We start from the raw sequence: 13,714 nt of genomic DNA, 5'->3' as shown, positions 1-13,714 counted from the left end.
GTACATTCTAGGTAAACGGCGCAACGGAGGCTCTTGATTATTAAAATTAAAATTAACTTTCCTCATTTCTGCTGTTGTTGTTGTTGTTGTCTTCAGTCCAGAGACTGTTTTGATGCAGCTCTCCATGCTACTCTATCCTGTGCAAGCTTCTTCATCTCCCAGTACTTACTGCAACCTACATCCTTCTGAATCTGTTTAGTGTATTCATCACTTGGTCTCCCTCTACGCTTTTTACCCTCCACGCTGCCCTCCAATGCTACATTTGTGATCCCTTGATGCCTCAGAACATGTCCCACCAACCGGTACCTTCTTCTTGTCAAGTTGTGCCACAAACTCCTCTTCTCCCCAATTCTATTCAATACCTCCTCATTAGTTACGTGATCTACCCATCTAATCTTCAGCATTCTTCTGTAGCACCACATTTCGAAAGCTTCTATTTTCTTCTTGTCCAAACTATCTATCGTCCATGTTTCACTTCCATACATGGCTACACTCCATACAAATACTTTCAGAAACGACTTCCTGACACTTAAATCATTACTCGATATACTCGATGTTAACAAATTTCTCTTCTTCAGAAACGCTTTCCTTGCCATTGCCAGTCTACATTTTATATCCTCTCTACTTCGACCATCATCAGTTATTTTGCTCCCCAAATATCAAAACCCCTTTACTACTTTAAGAGTCTCATTTCCTAATCTAATTCCCTCAACATCACCCGACTTAATTCGATTACATTCCATTATCTTCGTTTCGCTTTTGTTGATGTTCATCCTATATCCTCCTTTCAAGACACTGTCCATTCCATTCAACTGCTCTTCCAAGTCCTTTGCTGTCTCTGACAGAATTACAATGTCATCGGCGAACCTCAAAGCTTTTTATTTCTTCTCCATGGACTTTAATACCTACTCCGAATTTTTCTTTTGTTTCCTTTACAGCTTGCTCAATATACAGATTGAATAACATCGGGGATAGGCTACAACCCTATCTCACTCCCTTCCCAACCGCTGCTTCCCTTTCATGTCCCTCGACTCTTATAACTGCCATCTGGTTTCTGTACAAACTGTAAATAGCTTTTCGCTCCCTGTATTTTAACCCTGCCACCTTTAGAATTTGAGAGAGAGTATTCCAGTCAACATTGTCAAAAGCTTTCTCTAAGTCTACAAATGCTAGAAACGTAGGTTTGGCTTTCCTTAATCTATTTTCTAAAATATGTCGTAGGGTCAGTATTGCCTCACGTGTTCCAACATTTCTGCGGAATCCAAACTGATCTTCGCCGAGGTCGGCTTCTACCAGTTTTTCCATTCGTCTGTAAAGAATTCGCGTTAATATTTTGCAGCTGTGACTAATTAAACTGATAGTTCGGTAATTTTCACATCTGTCTACACCTGCTTTCTTTGGGATTGGGATTATTATATTCTTCTTGAAGTCTGAGGGTATTTCGCCTGTCTCATACATATTGCTCACCAGATGGTAGAGTTTTGTCAGGACTGGCTCTCCCAAGGCCGTCAGTAGTTCCAATGGAATGTTGTCTACTCCCGGGGCCTTGTTTCGACTCAGGTCTTTCAGTGCTCTGTCAAACTCTTCACGCAGTATCGTATTTCCCATTTCATCTTCATCTACATCCTCTTCCATTTCCATAATATTGTCCTCAAGTACATCGCCCTTGTATAGACCCTCAATATACTCCTTCCACCTTTCTACTTTCTCTTCTTTGCTTAGAACTGGGTTTCCATCTGAGCTCTTGATATTCATACAAGTGGCTCTCTTTTCTCCAAAGGTATCCTTAATTTTCCTGTAGGTAGTATCTATCTTACCCCTAGTGAGATAAGCCTCTACATCCTTAAATTTGTCCTCTAGCCATCCTAGTTTAGCCATTTTGCACTTCCTGTCGATCTCATTTTTGAGACGTTTGTATTCCCTTTTGCCTGCTTCATTTACTGCGTTTTTATATTTTCTCCTTTCTAACTAACTAACTAACTAACTAACTCCGTCTACAGGCCGCAAGCGACCCATCGGGACCATCCGACCGCCGTATCATCCTCAGGTGAGGATGCGGATAGGAGGGGCATGGGGTCAGCACACCGCTCTCCCGGTCGTTATGACGGTTTGCTTTGACCGGAGCCGCTACTATTCGGTCGAGTAGCTCCTCAATTGGCATCACGAGGCTGAGTGCACCCCGAAAAATGGCAACAGCACGTGGCGGCGGGATGGTGACCCATCCAAGCGCCGGCCACGCCCGACAGCGCTTAACTTCGGTGATCTCACGGGAACCGGTGTATCCACTGTGGCAAGGCCGTTGCCCATATTTTCTCCTTTCATCAATTAAATTCAATATTTCTTCTGTTACCCAAGGATTTCTACTAGCCCTCGTCTTTTTACCTACTTGATCCTCTGCTGCCTTCACTACTTCATCCCTCAGAGCTACCCATTCTTCTTCTACTGTATTTATTTCCCCAATTCCTGTCAATTGTTCTCTTATGCTCTCCCTGAAACTCTGTACAACCTCTGGTTTAGTCAGTTTATCCAGGTCCCATCTCCTTAAATTCCCACCTTTTTGCAGTTTCTTCAGTTTTAATCTACAGTTCATAACCAATAGATTGTGGCCAGGGTCAACATCTGCCCCTGGAACTGTCTTACAATTTAAAACCTGGTTCCTAAATCTCTGTCTTACCATTATAAAATCTATCTGATACTTTCTAGTATCTCCAGGATTCTTCCATGTATACAACCTTCTACTTCTCGTTATTCCCACCTTTCTTCGATTTACCCTCAATCCACAGTCTGTACTCCTTCCATTCAGCAGATCATGTAATTCTTCTTCACATTCACTCAGGATAGCAATGTCATCAGCGAATCGTATCACTGATATTATTTCACCTTGAATTTTAATTCCACTCATGAAACTTTTTTTTTTTATATCCGTCATTGCTTCTTCGATGAATAGATTGGACAGTAGGGGCGAAAGACTACGTCCCTGTCTTACACACTTTTTAAGACGAGCAATTCATTCTTGGTCGTCCAGTTTTATTATTCCCTCTGGCTCTTGTACATGTATAATATACAACAGAAATGAACAAAATTCACAGGTATGCTATAAGTTTTAACAAAATCTGCATATGTTATTGTGCTTTTGTGCTTATGCTCTACGAAAACTTCACATATTTCGATTAAGAACAGGCTATAGCCTCGCACAGACACATTTTCTGGCGTGCTGACCTCACATGAAGGTCCTTCGATAATCAGCTGAAGCCCTGATAACGAAGCTGTGTTTCGGAATTGGCGGACTTTATCATCAATTTTCCATTGCTCTCACTGTCTGTCAAAAACGATCACTTTGCATACGGTAGGCATGTGCAAGAGGGGCAAGATGGGACACTTCTCCCCCCACCCCACGGAGTCTGCAATACATTTATTATCTACAGAATCTACCTGTAACAAATACTGAGTGGGTAACCATCTATTTTCTGGACTACAGCTATGTTTTTTTATTCACCTACAAAATTTAATGCTTCCGGCATGACACATCTCCAGAATGATATTCTCAGTTACATAAAAAATGGCATTTTTAGTATCTTTCGATTTTGTCTGAATCACTGTTTCTCATGTCTCCTCAGTAAACACGCTCATCGGCTCTTGGAGAGCCATAGAGAGCCATTTGGGGCGCTATTGTGTTATCGTGTTATATCGGCAGGAAGAGCACTCCCCAAGTTTAGCAGCCGGTTGGGAAGGCAAGCGGCAGTTTAGAACGTAACGCCCGCAGCTTCACCCCTGCCTCCCTGCTCCTGACGTAATAACGGAGGGCGTGAAGGCTGCGAGAGCGCCCCGCCTTACAGTACAAAACACGCCGTGCTGCGTGACGCATCGCCATCTGTCAGCACCCCCTCACCCCGTCAGCAGGGACTCAGTACGCGTTGTCCCACACCGCACTGGATGCAGCCGACCAGAAAACACTTTACAAACACAAAACGTTATGACCGTTCTTCACTGAATCTTTATCTGGCCTGGAAATGAGTCGGTCGTGCCACGACAAAAAGCAACCTTACCTTAAATAGTCCAGCAACAACGAAACTACTGTTTGCTGTGTTAGACGAGACACGGTCTTCAACTTTCACTCCAAAACACGTACACACACATGCATACACAAACAGATCATAAATACTTAAAAAATCACACTCGGAAGTTGGCAATAACATTCGAACTTTGGCAATAACATCCGACAGTCGATGTTAAGTCTCATAGTGCTCAGAGCCACCCAACAGTTGGTAACACAAACAAAAAAAATGCATCAACACATGCGTTCAGTTCCTAGTGCTGTGAAATGTGGGAAAAATCTAAAGTGGCAATTATAAGAAGAGGAACGGCACAAAAAATGGAACAGAAACGTGATGTGTAAAATATCGTCCACGCAACCTGTTAGTAGAATTTAAACTATTACTACGTCATGGGAAAAGCCAGCCACGAGAGCTGTTTATTACCTATCGGTACATTACCCAAAAAGGTAAACTAAATAGTAAAAATGTGTACATATTTCAGGCCACTGAAGATGCCTTGCAGAGAATAAAGGCGAAACGCATATGGCATGAAAATTGTTTCATTGACTTGTAGTCAGACGGTCCCATTCAGATTACCGCCGACAAAGCCAGCGACCACAAAGAGTAGATTCGACATTAATAACGGTAATTTACAAAGAGTTTCTTGTGTCACGTCTTTCCCGAGCGCAACTCTGTCCTAGCCTTGTCCAGAAAGTCTTATAATAACAGTACTTTTCCTTTTCCAGTTAGAAAGTCATGTATGTACCGTGTTTGGTTGGAAACGAACAGTCATAGTTATTTTCACTTTTTTCCAACTTTTCATTCCCAATTCCTAATCCTAGCTTTGATAAGAGTGTCTCAACCACAGAGATTTTTTAAAATTCTGTTTGTTTTTCATTTTCTGCGACATGTTTATACCAAGTGTAGTTGAAATTGCTCTACCAGTTCCACAGTTCTCATCCCTATTACCTACCACAGGACAGAGAAAAACAAACAGACAATAAGGTGTGCGTGCGTAGGGGCCTCATGTTTTTCCAAGTATTCTCCAGCAAATCTGCAGTTGTCATGCTCCACCATCTAACAGTGAAGTGAAGGGATGAAAGGAGACTTATTTCGTCCATATCATCAACCACGGGATACAGAAAAACAACCAGACAATAAGGAAGCGCAGTACAGGCGACGTCGAAACGAGCAAAATTTCCAGACAACCACAGGTCCCAAGTGCAGCGTTGGAAGTGTGTACATTTGAACTAATGTTGTAGTAAAACGAGCAGTAACAGAATTAGTCAAAGGTAAGGTTTCAATTGAACAGTCAAAGTGAATTAATTACAGTTTGCTAATAATAGCATGCTACCAGTTTACCTCCAAGGTTGAAATATGTACTAGTCGTTTGGTTGACAAATTAAACGACTAGTAACGCCGCTAACTATTAGCTAACAAAGAAACTTTTTTCCATTCGCGCGCTGCGCGGGGTAACTGCGTGGTCAGGCGCCTTGTCACGGTTCGTGCGGCTCCTCCCGTCGGAGGTTCGAGTCCTCCCTCGGGCATGGGTGTGTGTGTTGTCCTTAGTGTAAGTTAGTTTAAGTTAGATTAAGTAGTGTGTAAGCTTAGGGACCAATGACCTCAGCAGTTTGGTTCCATAGTACTTACCACAAATTTCCATTTTTTTTTTTTCCATTCGCTCGAGGGTTCCGAGAAAAATCACGGGAGACCTGAAACAAAGCTTACTCAACGTTGTTCAAAAGTGTAAGTAGGCTGTTTGTTTTCTTATTGGCAACTTTACGTAGCGCTCTGTATGAAAATCACTGGCTGTGCTGTGTGCAGTCTGTGGCTAGTTTGCATTGTTGTCTGCCATTGTAGTGTTGGGCGGCGGCAGCTGGATGTGAACAGCGCGTAGCGTTGCGCAGTTGGAGGTGAGCCGCCAGCAGTGGTGGATGTGGGGAGAGAGATGGCGGAGTTTTGAAATTTGTAAAACTGGATGTCATGAACTGCTATATATATTATGACTTTCGATGACTATTAAGGTAAATACGTTGTTTGTTCTCTATTAAAATCTTTCATTTGCTAACCATGCCTATCAGTAGTTAGTGCCTTCCGTAGTTTGAATCTTTTATTAGCTGGCAGTAGTGGCGCTTGCCGTATTGCAGTAGCTTGAGTAACGAAGATTTTTGTGAGGTAAGTGATTTGTGAAAGGTATAGGTTACTGTTAGTCAGGGCCATTCTTTTGTAGGGATTTTTGAAAGTCAGACTGCGTTGCGCTAAAAAAAAAAATATATTGTGTGTCAGTTTGAGCACAGTCATGTACAATTGTTCAAAGGGGACGTTTCATATGTCGACCCTTAGCCGAGGATACCTCACTGGAATCTTCTGATTTTTTCTTGTAGTTTGTGTAATTAGTGTAGCTTTTGTTTAGTGCTAGCGCGTAATTGTAGAGAAAATCTCCTTTGTAGTTGCAGTCTTTCATTGTTGTACAGTAAAACAGTTGTGGTATGCATGTAGATTTACACCAAGTATTTCGCAGCTGCAGTTAACTAGATATTATTTTCAATGCTATGTTAATGTGTTCCCCTATTTTTGCTCTTCAAATTGTGTTTTTCTGTGTTGTCGTGTGAAATACTGTGACAATAATGGCGTGTGAAAAACGTAATACTAGGCTCCAAAGAAAACTGAGAAATGACAGTGAAAATGAAAGCAGTGTGTTAGCGCCACCGAGTAATGAATTAACTGATGTTCAAAGTAGTAATTTGGTAATTGTGCATAGGGAAATGGAGCGGGCGGCAAACAGTGGCGTAGGCAGTGAAACAATTAGTGAGCAGGGAAGCATTATCGATCGATCGGTCGGCAATAGCTCGGCTCAGGAATCCGAAATGACACGACACGATCTCGCAAATACTGTAGATTCAGGTTTTGGATCCTCACCGTTTTCTCAAATAAGTCAAGACACATTTTCTGCTTGTCAAAATGTGAATGTTTCCGGTGAAAATGCACTGCCAAAAAGCATAGAGACACAGATTCCGGACACTAATACATTATTATTGCAATTAATGCAACAAATGGAACAAAATCAGAGACAAACACAGCAAAAGCTTGAAAAATTAGACACAATGGAACAAGATCAGAGACAAACACAGCAAAAGCTTCAAAAATTAGACACATTGGAACAAAAGCTTCAAAAGTTAGACTCAGTGGAAAATAAGCTTGAACAAACACGTGAAGATTTAACTACCGAGTTACATAACATTGAATCGAAATGTCAAAAAGTCTGTAATGATGTAAAAACACAAATTTGTGAGCATTTTCAACCTATTTTTTCGCGGCATGAAAATGCATTACAGAATCACGAAGCAGCCATAAAAGAACTGCAAATTATTGTTCATGAAAATCATGAGACCTTGCAAGCTAAAATTAACTCAGTTGCATCTACCGATTCGGTTACGCAACTTGCAAAAACCCAGGAAAACTTAAAGGACACAGTAGAAAGACACATGGAGGAAATTAGTACATTATCAGAGAAAGTAGTTGAACTTTCGGATCAGCTAAATAATTTATCTACGAAGGTAGATGATAATCTGAATGACACAAAACCGGTAGTCTTTAATGACACAGAAGAGAGCGAACAAATTAGGAAACTGAAACAAAATCTGAATCAAATTAATACGCAACACCAAGTAGAAATCCGGGAAGTACAAGATCAGCTGACGCAGGTAATACAAGAATTACGTATTTCAGAGGACACTCGCGCTCCAACACGGGAAGAGGGACATAGAAATACGGAACAACCACAAAATAATAACACAGGACACTTCTTCAGAATAAAATTCAAACAATTGAGAATTGTAATGACAATGATAGGCAAGACCTTTTTGAGATTTTACAAGCACATTCCACAGTTTTTACTCACAAAACAGGAACAATCAAGGGATTTCAATACCAATTTCGTGTTCGTGAGCATACTAAATTTTGTGTTAGACCATAGGTAATTCCGGCGCATTATAGGGACCGTGTTAGAACAGAAATACAATCTATGCTTGACGAGGGCATTATTGAGCCTGCAGTAAGCTCATACAACAATCCATTACATGTTGTTGAGAATAAAAATGGATCGATCAGGCTTGTCTTAGATTCGAGACAAATCAATACTATCATTATTCCTGAAACAGACAGGCCGCAAACGTTGGAAGAACTTCTTCAAAATTTTAATGGTGTAAACGTGTTGTCTTCCATTGATCTCAGATCCAGCTTTTATCAGATAGAACTTCATCCAGAATGTAGAAAATACACAGCTTTCCTTTGTTTCGGCGTTTGTTATCAGTTTCGGAAACTTCCTTTTGGTTTGAACATTTCTTCAGCAGCATTCATTCAAACATTTTTTTTACTACATCAGTAACATATGTTTACGCAATTTCACAGTTGGGTAATTTCACACTTATGAAATTGTATTTTGTCTGTACTTTGTGAACTGTTCATATTTTTTCGGAACCATTGTGATACTGTGAGAGCTTTGAATGATGTATTTGGTAAGGGAGCATGATTTTAAAGTACGTTTGAGGTGGATGACACTATTGAAATGAGCAGAGAATATTTTTTAGGGTTTGAAATTATTGCAGAAAGCTACGACGTTTTTGAGATTTGACTGAGGTGTTATGATATTTTTACGACGACGATGTGTATTATGCTGTTGAGGTATGTTTATGATCAATAAGCTGATGCTATTTAAGGAATGTGATTACGTGTTTATATGTATATGAATAATGAATAGAAGTTAGGGACGATGGTTTGTGAAAAAGGTTGTTGGAAACCAAGAATCGTACTTTAAGAGTTATGAAATGTGTGTATATGCGTGAATGTATCACAATGCTGGCGAAAATTTTTTGGACGCTGTTATATTTATAGGATTTTGTTTCTACAGATTTGTAACCCAAATTCTTGACCTGTGAAATATTTTTATATGAGACTGTCACTGTAGCGGAAACTGGTGTCGTAAATATTTCGGTAAGAAAGTTCAGTGACCACCTGCACGTAATGCGTCGTGGGCACCCAGCTGAGCGGCCAGGTGTGCCAGACGCCTGGAGAAAAAGCCATTATTTCGAGCCCTTTTCAGCGGCACAGGTAAAAAAAAAAGAGAGAGAGGGAGGCCATTATCCTCGCTATTGACGTTCCTTTGTAGAAAGCATCGCAAAAACGACACGGTCGACTTGAAAACGAGAAACAATTCACATCTATTGTCTTTCTAGTTGAAAGATTGTTTACTGCACTATGAAATGCCATATGGCTAGTGAATGACGTTTCACACCTTGCTTTGCCTATTTCGTTTAATATCTAGTTTCTAGCTGCACTGTAGGATTGGTTAAAATAAAATTTTATAGATGTACTAATATAAATATTTTCTGTCTACAGATCGAGTAAATAATAATTTTTTTCAAACAAATGAGGGAGCACAAAAAGACATTTATCTTCACAGGAACTGCATACATAATTTTCTTTTCTAGTACTTAGTAAGTTTTTGTAGAATTAGTTTTTGTGGTGCACCACTTTAATTACATAGACACTAAGATGTGAACAGACATTTCCCTTATCTGCATTGTTGTCTTTAGTGTACTATTTTTTCTGCTTGCGCTTTGTCATGTTTAGATGCTGCTGCTGTTTGCCATGCATAGTGCTACTAAATTTCACTTTGTATTATTCTTTTAAGCCAGTTTTACTACTGATTTATTTTTCTTGTTTGCTGCTCATTGCCTTATATTAGTTGTAATTTATGCTGCTTGCTACGCCATTTGTATTTTTGATCATTGCTGTTTGTGTTAATTGTTTTGTGCTGCTGCATTGCCTCGTCCCTTAGTTTAGCATCTGAGCTCAGTAGATTTAAGTTAGCTTAAGATGGGGTAGGCTATATAAGAGAAAAGGTTGTGATGAATGGAAAGAAATGCACTGAGAGGCTATACGAGAAAAATACAGCAAGCAGGTATAAATAGGACTTTGGGAAATAATGAAGAACGAAGGGAGATCTCCGAGAAGTAAAGAAAGTTTTTTTTTGCAAATACTACAGTAAAACAAACCCTGTCCTTTCCCCCTGTGTTATTCTGGTATGTGTTTGTGTACTCTTGTATATTTGTGATTTTCCTGTCTTTATGTGTTTAGCTAATAAGATTTATGTTGTAGAATTTTTCAAATACTATGTTATTTACCTTGTAAATATGCTTAGACATTATTTATTCTGTTTTGTTTTAATGCTCATGTGTAAAGTTGATGTTTCAAAAGTTATTCTGATCTTTTATGTGTTTACTTATGTCATAATTCCTGTAACACTGATGTATATGTTTATTTCTATTCTTTTGTAAAGCCCCTATTACCGCAAAGGTTATTTGTATTGTTATGTTCTTTACTGATGTATTTTGTATCTTTGTTATTGTATTCTTATGTTGTAAATTTATAATTGTATAGACACCAGTTCTTCAAATTAAGTATCATTTCACTGCACACGTTTTTGTTGGTCATAGTATATGGACAATATGTGAGAAGTAGGGACTGTTAGTGTTTGCACGTGTGTTAATAATTCAGCAAGGGACTGGATAACAGCGTTGCTGGTTCTAAGGACAACTCCAAAAACTTTGTGAGTGCACAAGTGGTGGTTATGGACTTGCTATATTATCAGCAAGACTCTTCAATGGTGATTGTGCACCTGCACAGTCGCAACAGATGGCTGCTGGCCGTCTCTACAAGGACTACAGTGGGTCTGCATCTTTGATGGCCCACCAATACTGTAATCTCTACCAGGACTACAGTGGGTCTACTCTGTGATGACCTACGTACCAATGTTCTTCAAAACTTCGACTGACTCTGCGGTGGGTTTGCTCTGTTGTGGCCCATTACCTGTCTGCATGTCGAGAGTCAGCACTGTCTTTCCGTTGGAAGGACAACGCTACTTCTTCAAGACTGCATGGAAATCCACTACTTCCGTGTGCATTTTCTTTTCCTGCTCAGACTTTGAGAAAAACACTGAAATGTTATTGTGATGAATGATCAGGGCTGTCTTTATGGACTGTGAGAAAGTTTAGCTTTTGACCAACATTGTATCAATAAGTGTGTGCATTTGATTTCTTTGTTATTGTAATTATGAAAATTTTTTTAAAATCTGTATTGGCCACTGCCCAAACCAATTTGTAAAATTTTTTGTGGGGAGCATGGGGGCTATGTAAGTAGGCTGTTTAGGTTTTTTTTTGGTAATGCCACCTCTGTATGAAAATCACTGGCTGTGCTGTGTGCAGTCTGTGGCTGCTTTGCATTGTTGTAATACTCGCCATTGTAGTGTTAGGCAGCTGGCTGGGAACAGCGCGTAGCGTTGCGCAGTTGGAGGTGAGCCGCGAGCAGTGGTGGATGTGGGGAGAGAGATGGCGGAGTTTTGAAATTTGTCATGAACTGCTCTCTCTCTCTCTCTCTCTCTCTCTCTCTCTCATATATATATATATATATATATATATATATATATATATATATATATATCAAGGTAAATACATTGTTTGTTCTCTATTAATATCTTTCATTTGCTAACTATCCCTATCAGTAGTTAGTGCCTTCCATAGTTTGAATCTTTTATTTAGCTGGCAGTAGTGGTGCTAGCTGTATTGCAGTAGTGGGAGTAACCAAGATTTTTGTGAGGTAAGTGGTTTGTGAAAAGTACAGGTTAATGTTAGTCAGGGCCATTCTCTTGTAGAGATTATTGAAAGTCAGATTGCGTTGCGCTAAAAATATTGTGCGTCAGTTTAAGCACAGTCTTGTATAATTGTTTAAAGGGGACGTTTCATTGTGTGTCAGTTTAAGCACAGTCATGCACAATTGGTCAAAGGGGACGTTTGAAAAGTTTTGTTTCAAAACGTGTTTGACGGTTTTTTTTGTGTACATGGCTGCGCGTTCAGAGACCGTGAATAGTTACAATTGATAGAAAACAGCCCTCGGTCACTATTTTTAACGATAAAAATAGTGACCGACGGCTGTTTTCTTTCAATTGTGTTTGACGGAGTCTGGTGTGAAACCTATCAACACACAAACACGAGATATTGTGTTCTGTAAATTCGGTTGGAGACGACATCACCAGGACGTCATGTTGAGATGGCAGGGTAGATGATATGGGTGTGAAGGTGAAGGAAGACCCTTCTTGAAGCGGGAAACGGTGTGACTGGATCCTCATAACACCACACTCGCCACAATAGTGTGATAACATGAAAATATTCCAGGCACATATTAGGATTTATTTAAATTTGTATTCCTCGAAAAAACAAGTTACTTTAAACAGTTTACGCATTTCATTTCTGGTCTGAATTCCTTGATTGAGAAAAAGTTGCTCACAAATCAGATTCAGTTTGAATCGATAATCAATATTTCCCAAATATATGTTATTCCACATCACAATCCACTTGTGAACATGAGACGATCTTATCAACAGTCATAATGGCGTGGAAGGGCAGACGTTTGAATGTTGTAGGGAAAGTATAAAATCTGAAAAGGGAAATGCTAAGGTTAAGTCTAAATATAGTCGGGGTTAGTGAAGTGTAATGGGAAGAAGACAATAATTTTTGGCCAGACGAGTATAGTGTAATATCAACAGCTGCAGAAAATTGTTTAAAGGGAGTAGGACTCGCTATGAATAGGAACGTAGGGCTGAGTGTGTATTCTGTGGTCACTTCAGTGACATCGTCATTCTCGTCATAATCGACAGCAAACTAACACCGATAGCAGCGGTTAAGGTATACCTGCCAGCGTCGCAAGCTGAAGATGAAGAAGCAGAGGAAGTATATGAGGATAGTGAACGGGTAATTCAGTATGCAAAGGGAGATGAATATCTAATAGTCACGGGGGATTTCAAAGTTGTTGTAGGGGAAGGAGTAGAAGAAAGGGTTACAGGAGAGTATGGCTTTGGTAGTAGGAATGAGAGAGGAGAAAGCATAATAGAGTTCTACAATACATATCGACTAGTAATAGCGAGTACTCTGTTCGAGAATCACAAGAGCAAGAGGTATACTTGTAAAAGGTCAGGGGCTATGATAAAATTTCAATTAGATTACATCATTGTAAGGGAGAGATTCGGAAGTCAGATATTGGTTTGTAAGGCGTACCCAGGAGCAGATACAGACTCAGATCACAATTTGATAATGATGAAGAATAGACTGAAGTTTAAGAGACTAGTCAGGAAGAACAAGTGCGGCAGAGAAGAGGGATATGGAGGTGCCAAGGAGTGAAGAGACACTGTTGAAAGTCTCTGAGGCTACAGATACTGCGATCATGAACAGCTCGGTATACGGTTCAGGTGAACAGGAATGGCCTTCTCTAAAAAGGGCAATAACAGAAGTTGGAAAGAAAAAGGCAGGAACAAGGAAGGTAACTGCATAGAATCCATAGATAACGAAGGGAATATTTAAGTTGATCGACGAAAAAAGGAATACAAGAACGTTCAGGTAAATTCAGAAATACAGAAATACGGGTCACTTAGGAATGATATAAATAGGAATTACAGGAAATCTAAGGCGAAATGGCTGCATGAAAAACGTGAAGAAATCGAAGCTGAAATGATTATCGGAAGCACTGACTCAGCATATAGGAAAGCCAAAACAACCTTTGGTGAAATTAAAAACAATGGCGGTAACATTAAGAGTGAAATGGCAATTTCACTCTTAAATGCAGTGGAG

The sequence above is a fragment of the Schistocerca nitens genome, chromosome 6, assembly GCF_023898315.1.
Source record: "Schistocerca nitens isolate TAMUIC-IGC-003100 chromosome 6, iqSchNite1.1, whole genome shotgun sequence".
Taxonomy (NCBI): Eukaryota; Metazoa; Arthropoda; class Insecta; order Orthoptera; family Acrididae; genus Schistocerca; species Schistocerca nitens.
This window is presented reverse-complemented; position numbering follows the sequence as displayed.